The sequence below is a fragment of the Nicotiana attenuata genome, unplaced genomic scaffold (genome assembly GCF_001879085.1).
Source record: "Nicotiana attenuata strain UT unplaced genomic scaffold, NIATTr2, whole genome shotgun sequence".
Taxonomy (NCBI): domain Eukaryota; kingdom Viridiplantae; phylum Streptophyta; class Magnoliopsida; order Solanales; family Solanaceae; genus Nicotiana; species Nicotiana attenuata.
In genome coordinates this window covers 445,555-451,647 of record NW_017670735.1, presented here as the reverse complement: position 1 = coordinate 451,647, position 6,093 = coordinate 445,555, and the positions used below count along the sequence as shown (strand labels likewise).

Below are 6,093 nucleotides of genomic sequence, written 5' to 3'. Positions count from 1 at the left end.
GTCTTGTAGACTTATTGAAAATCAGACCAAAGAAGGATGTTATTGAGGCACTGATACCATTTTGGGACCCGACCCGTAATGTATTCCGGTTTTCAGATTTTGAACTCACACCCACATTGGAAGAAATTGCCGGATACGCAGGTATCAACGGGAACCTCCGTGGTAGATACCCTTTGGCTCCACGGCCGGTAACTCTTCACAGGTTTTTAGATTTGTTGAGCATCAGTCGGGATATTCAAGACCCCCATCTGGCGGAAGGGTGTTGTACACTACATTTCCTATACCACCGGTATGGTAACCCCAAAGGTTTTGAGGAACCCAATACAGGATTAACACATGCTGGCAACAAAGATAAATGGGAAGCCCGACGGGGATTAGCCTTCATGGTGAACAACATGCAATGTGAGCCAATACTACTAAAACAAGTAAATTTGAACCATGAATATAACACAATTTCAAAATTCAAAAAAAAAAAAAATAGTTTAACATATGTTAAATTCCAACATAATTAAGTTTCAGTGCAACTTAATAATTAGGAAAAATAATAAGTTTATAACCACATTCAACAACAAAATTTTACTTTAATTGCATCACTCATCATATGCCAAGTTTGTTAATGACTCATTATTTCTAATAGTAGGAGGTGTGTTTTAAAAAAATAGAATAATAAAATAAATAAAAAATAAAATATAGTAAGCAATTACATGGAATCACGAGATGTAAAGATAGAGAAATAAAAGATAAATAATGTGCAAAGAAGAATATATTTTAAAATATCAAAAGAAATTAAAAAGTAAAAATAAAATTAAATAATTAAAATAATAGAAATAAAAAGTTATAAAGAAAATAAATTAAAATAAAAACAAAAAGGAAAGAAACTAAAAAGCAACCTTGTAATTACACATTATAATTACCACCAATTCTCTCCTCCCCCTTGAGAATTGGAGAGTATAATTATACCCCTCCAATTACATCCAATTTCATGCTGACCAAGTAATTACTTGGTCAAACAAACATGTCAAACTGTATAATTACACCCAATTACACCAAAATCCATTTCCAAGGTGACTTTCCAAACAAACACTTAAAGTATAGTTTGTTTGATTGGAAGAGTTGAACATGTCTTTCTAGTTTCTACCAATATGGTAAGTTGAAATTACAAAACAAAGAGGATAAACTTACTAAACAATAATACAAATACAGTAAAATAAACTTATCTTGACTCGTAATACAGTAGAATAAACTTACCTTAACTCGGAAGATTAGGGACACATATTTACGGCTACTATCTTCCGTCTGTATTATCGGTCTTCTAAGGTGCTTTTTTTAATATATTTCTTAAGAATAATTAGTAGTAAATTTTTAATTGCAATCGCATTTGTCCAAGTTACCTATTTATCTCTCTCTGAAAGTTAAGCTGTTTTTATGTCGAAAATTGCCATTGCCATACTTGACCTAAGCTCAGTCGCAGAGAGAAGAGAGATTTGAGAGGAAGAAGAAGATACTGTTCTATTGAAAATATAATGAAGAGAAGTTACAGTACAATGTATTAATCCTGTATTTAATCGCCTAAACTAACTAGCCCCCTATTTACTTAAATATCCTTATACATCACAACTACTTAACTACTTCACCTAAATCTATATCCGTAATACTCCCCCTCAAGCTGTGCAGTGTGAACAAATTGTACACCCCCAGCTTGGATAGTAGGAACTCATGTTGTGCCTTCCCCAATTCTTTTGTCAACACATCTGCAATCTGCAGGTATGTGGAAACATGCGCAGTTTGTATTAAGCCCTGCTGAATTTTTTCTCGAACAAAATGGCAGTATATCTCGATATGTTTTGTTCTTTCATGGTAGATGGGATTTGCAGCAATCTGTATAGCCGCTTTACTGTCACAATAGAGTTTTATTGGAAGTTTTAGCTCAACATTCAGCTCCTCAAACAATCCTGTCAACCAAACTACCTCTGCTATAGCATTGGCCATGCTCCTATATTCAGCTTCTGCAGAGCTCCTTGATACTGTATTCTGTTTCTTGGACTTCCAGGAGATAAGAGAGTCTCCTAGTTTTACCACAAATCCACTCACTGATCTTCTAGTCATTGGACAAGTAGCCCAATCTGCATCACAATACACTGTGAGCTGATTAGAATACTGAGATGAAAGCAGGATCCCCAGCCCAGGTGCATTCTTTAGGTACCTTACACTACAACAAATTTGACCTAAGGTCACACCAATTGTTTACAACGCTTGAAAAGCGTGGCCAGATATATGTACGACAACACTTTATAAGTGTGGTCTTTGGAAAGAACTTTTGGCTACGATTTATTAGGTGACAATTATAAAGCGTTCCTAGTAATACTATAGACTACACTTTTTAAGTATTGTCAAATCTTAAAATTATTGGCAACATTTATTCACATGTGACGCAATGCTTTCTGAGCGCGCTTGTTATTATTTGTAAAGGCAACTCTACATAAGCGTGCTCTAAAAAAATTTCTAAAAGTTCCCGCTACAATTTCCCCCTAAAATTTTGGCTGAAAACCTACGCCCTAAATTATTTCCCTAAAATCTATCTTTCAGGTTTCACCCACACTAGAAGAAAATCTCCTCGTTCTTCTTTCCTAAAATTCCATAAGCAAAGTTGAGGGCACTTCTTATATCTTTTAGCAAATTGAGTAAAGCAGAGTAGAGAGGGTTGAAATAGTTCCATTGGATTATGTGGAAATCAAATTCAAATGAGGATTTCGTTATTTAGGGCTTGCAGCCGCTTCAAAAATCTTATGTAAGATGACTGTCAATTTTAAGGTTAAGCTCTATTAGTTTGTGATGGAGGTTTATTATTCTTGATAGGAGAATACTTTTTATTTTCTACTGTCCTACTGTTCCCTCCCTTTCCCTCCATCTCCCTCTCTGCTTATCAAAAGTTCATCTTTGTTCTTGCCCGCTTAGTCGATTGGCTGCATCTCCTATTTTTTTTTGCTGTGAATTTCATTAGTGGTGGTTTCAATTTCTGTTTTCTTGAATTCTACAGGTATTATACTGCATCTTTCATTACTTTTGACTTTTTCATCAAAAGTAGCTTTAATTATGCCTTGTTCGATTCTTGTTTGCTCTTTTCCGTTTGACTATTTGTCTAATTTCCAAAAGAAGTATAAGAATCCAAGATGGAAGCACCAAAGGAAATCTTTTTGAAGGATTATAAACAACCTGACTACTATTTTGACACGGTATATCCTTGATTCTTGACCTTAATTTAGGTAAAGGTCTGGATTTTTCTCCTTGTTTTAAGTGAGTAAATCAAATAACTATTTGGTGGATCTGAAATTCTCACTGGGTGAGGAAAGTACGTTCGACGCTTCCAAAATTGCTGTCAGCCCCAGAGTTGAAGGTAAATCTTGTTACTCCTTTGGATTTGTTTATATTTCATCCATAATACATTTTTTCCACGTTTTGTTGTATTGGCTGATTGAAGCTTCTCAAGTTTTTCAATAGTTGAATTTATTCCATTACTCACAATTTATTGATAATTTATCTTGAACAAGTCATTCTTTCCCACTTGTCCTAAATGGGAAAGATTTGAAGTTGCAAGCGATAAAGATCAATGGCAATCCGCTGAAGGTACTTATATCGAAGTCGTGCTCCTACAATGTTCGAAGATGTACATTAAATTTTGCACATATTTCACCTGATGTTACTTTTTCTCATAAACATTACACTTAATGTGCTTCAGGAAGAAGATTTCCACTAGGACTCGCGCCACCTGACTCTTAAATCCCCTCCGAGTAGCAAATTCACGTTCGATATTGTAACTGAAATATATCCTCAGAAGAACACATCCTTAGAGGTGAAATAGGAGGGCTGGATTTTGTCTTATTTGCAATCCTTTCTTGCATTTCAAATTTCAGTAACACTGTCAATGGTTTTCATGCTTAAAGTATTGACATAATCTATATTTACTTCAGGGGCTTTACAAGTCATCAGGCAATTTCTGTACCCAATGTGAGGCTGAGGGTTTCCCTAAAATTACATTCTATCAGGTATGCCCCCTTTTTTGTTCTCTTGGCTGTTATAGTCTTTCCTTGAATGCTTGCTAATAGAGATTGTTTTTCCCATTAGGATCGCCCTGACATTATGCCATTATGGCTAAATACACCTGTCGCATAGAGGCAGACAAATCCTTGTACCCTGTATTGTTGTCAAACGGAAACCTTATAGAGCAAGGATATCTAGAGGTACATTTGGATCATGCTGTACTTTTTGCTGAAAGTTGTTTTATTATAACCCTTATGCCACTCATCAAATTATTCTTCTCACTTTTTGTTTTGCAGGGAGGAAAATATTTTACTGTTTGGGAGGATCCTTTCAAGAAGCCCTGGTATCTTTTTTGCATTGGTTGCCAGTCAGTTGGAGAGCAAAGATGATACATTCACAACCCGTTCAGGCCGTAACTTCTCCCTAAGAATCTGGACCCCTGCACAAGATCTGCCCAAGACAGCACATGCGATGTAATCGCTGAAGGCAGCTATGAAGTGGGATGAAGATGTGAGCTTTTTATTTCTTTGATAAACATCAAGCTAGATATCTTCTGTTGTCTGATGGTCCTATGGCAATTTTGTTGGTTAAATTTTTCTAACAAGTTTTCGGTCTGGAGTATGACCTGGATCTTTTTAATATTGTTGCTGTTCTTGATTTTAACATGTTAGTTCTCTGTTTTCTTCACATTATCATTTTTCTTCTCGTTTGTCCACCCCATAAATTTTTTACTTGTATGATCATAACCTGGTTTTTATCTCATTTAGGGGAGCGATGGAAAACAAGAGCTTGAATGTATGATATTTGAGATGTTATTGCATTACATTGTTCTATTTATGCCTTTTTCTTAACTAAGCCCCATTTCTTGACTTTGTTTTCAACAAATATTCAATTCCAAGCTTGTCCTGGCGTCCCCAGAAACTGCTACTGATGATGATTATGCGGCAATATTGGGTGTGATTGGCCATGAGGTGTGTGATATGTTTTCATTAGCTACTGAAATTCATAAACTATATCTTGTATACATATTCTTAAAATACTGAGCAAATCCCCATTTTTCGATGTTGCAATACTTCCACCATTAGACAGGCAACAAGTTTGTCATTTACCCAATCCCCCTTTCTCACAGAAAATAAATGGCTGGTTAATGTACTAGTAAAATTTTACGTTATATTACTGTTAGTATCTTCTAGCTCTTTTGGTGTAAAATGGATGATATGATACGGACGTGTTAAATTCCTTGGCACACTTCAGGAGTTATATGCCTTTTTTTCTTTGTGTTCTCTGTAAATAGTTAGCTCTTTATTGCTGCTGCTTCTGATGAGCAATAAAATTTATATGTTACTTCCAAAAAACACTTTTAAGTTAAATTAATTAGTGAAATCAACTCCTGTGCTTTTACAATTGGATACAAGGCAGTGCACTTGTTTACTGTGTATTTTGATAGTACTCTCGTGTCAATGTTAAATACTTATATTAACTATTGAGCTCAATGCAGGGTTACATGTCGTGACTGGTTCCAGCTCAGTTTAAAGGAAGGACTTACTGTTTTCCGTGATCAGGTTAGATGTATTCCTGATACACAAACATTTTTCTGGTAGCTTTAGCTTATTAGTTCTTGAATGATCCATGCAGGAGTTCTCATATGATATGGGAAGCCGTACCGTGAAAAGGATTGCTGATGTTTCAAAGCTTCAAATGTATCAGTACCCACAGGTTCAACGAGTTCTTTCGAGTTCTTATCATTATAATATTCCTTCTTCTTATATTTACATGGATTGCCAAATTAATATGCTCCACAATGAGCTACTGAATTGCGGATGACTAGTTACATGTGCTAACTATTATTCTGATTTTCTAGGATTCTGGTCCATTGGCTCATCCTGTCCGGCCACATTCTTATATAAAGGTACCAATAATCTCTTTGAATATGGATGATTCTTGTATAGGAAATGTTGGCCCCACCTTTTTTAAGCCGCCTGCTTGAAAATTAGCTCATTCTTCTTTTCCATCTTTTTATGTTGACAGATGGATAACTTCTACAAAGGTCAAGTT

General features: G+C 35.4%; 1 pseudogene; it reads left to right on the top strand.

Moving 5' to 3' along the window:
• The first annotated feature begins 3,170 nt into the window (after positions 1-3,170).
• LOC109242793 overlaps positions 3,171-6,093 on the top strand; it is a 3,778-nt pseudogene continuing 855 nt past the window's right edge.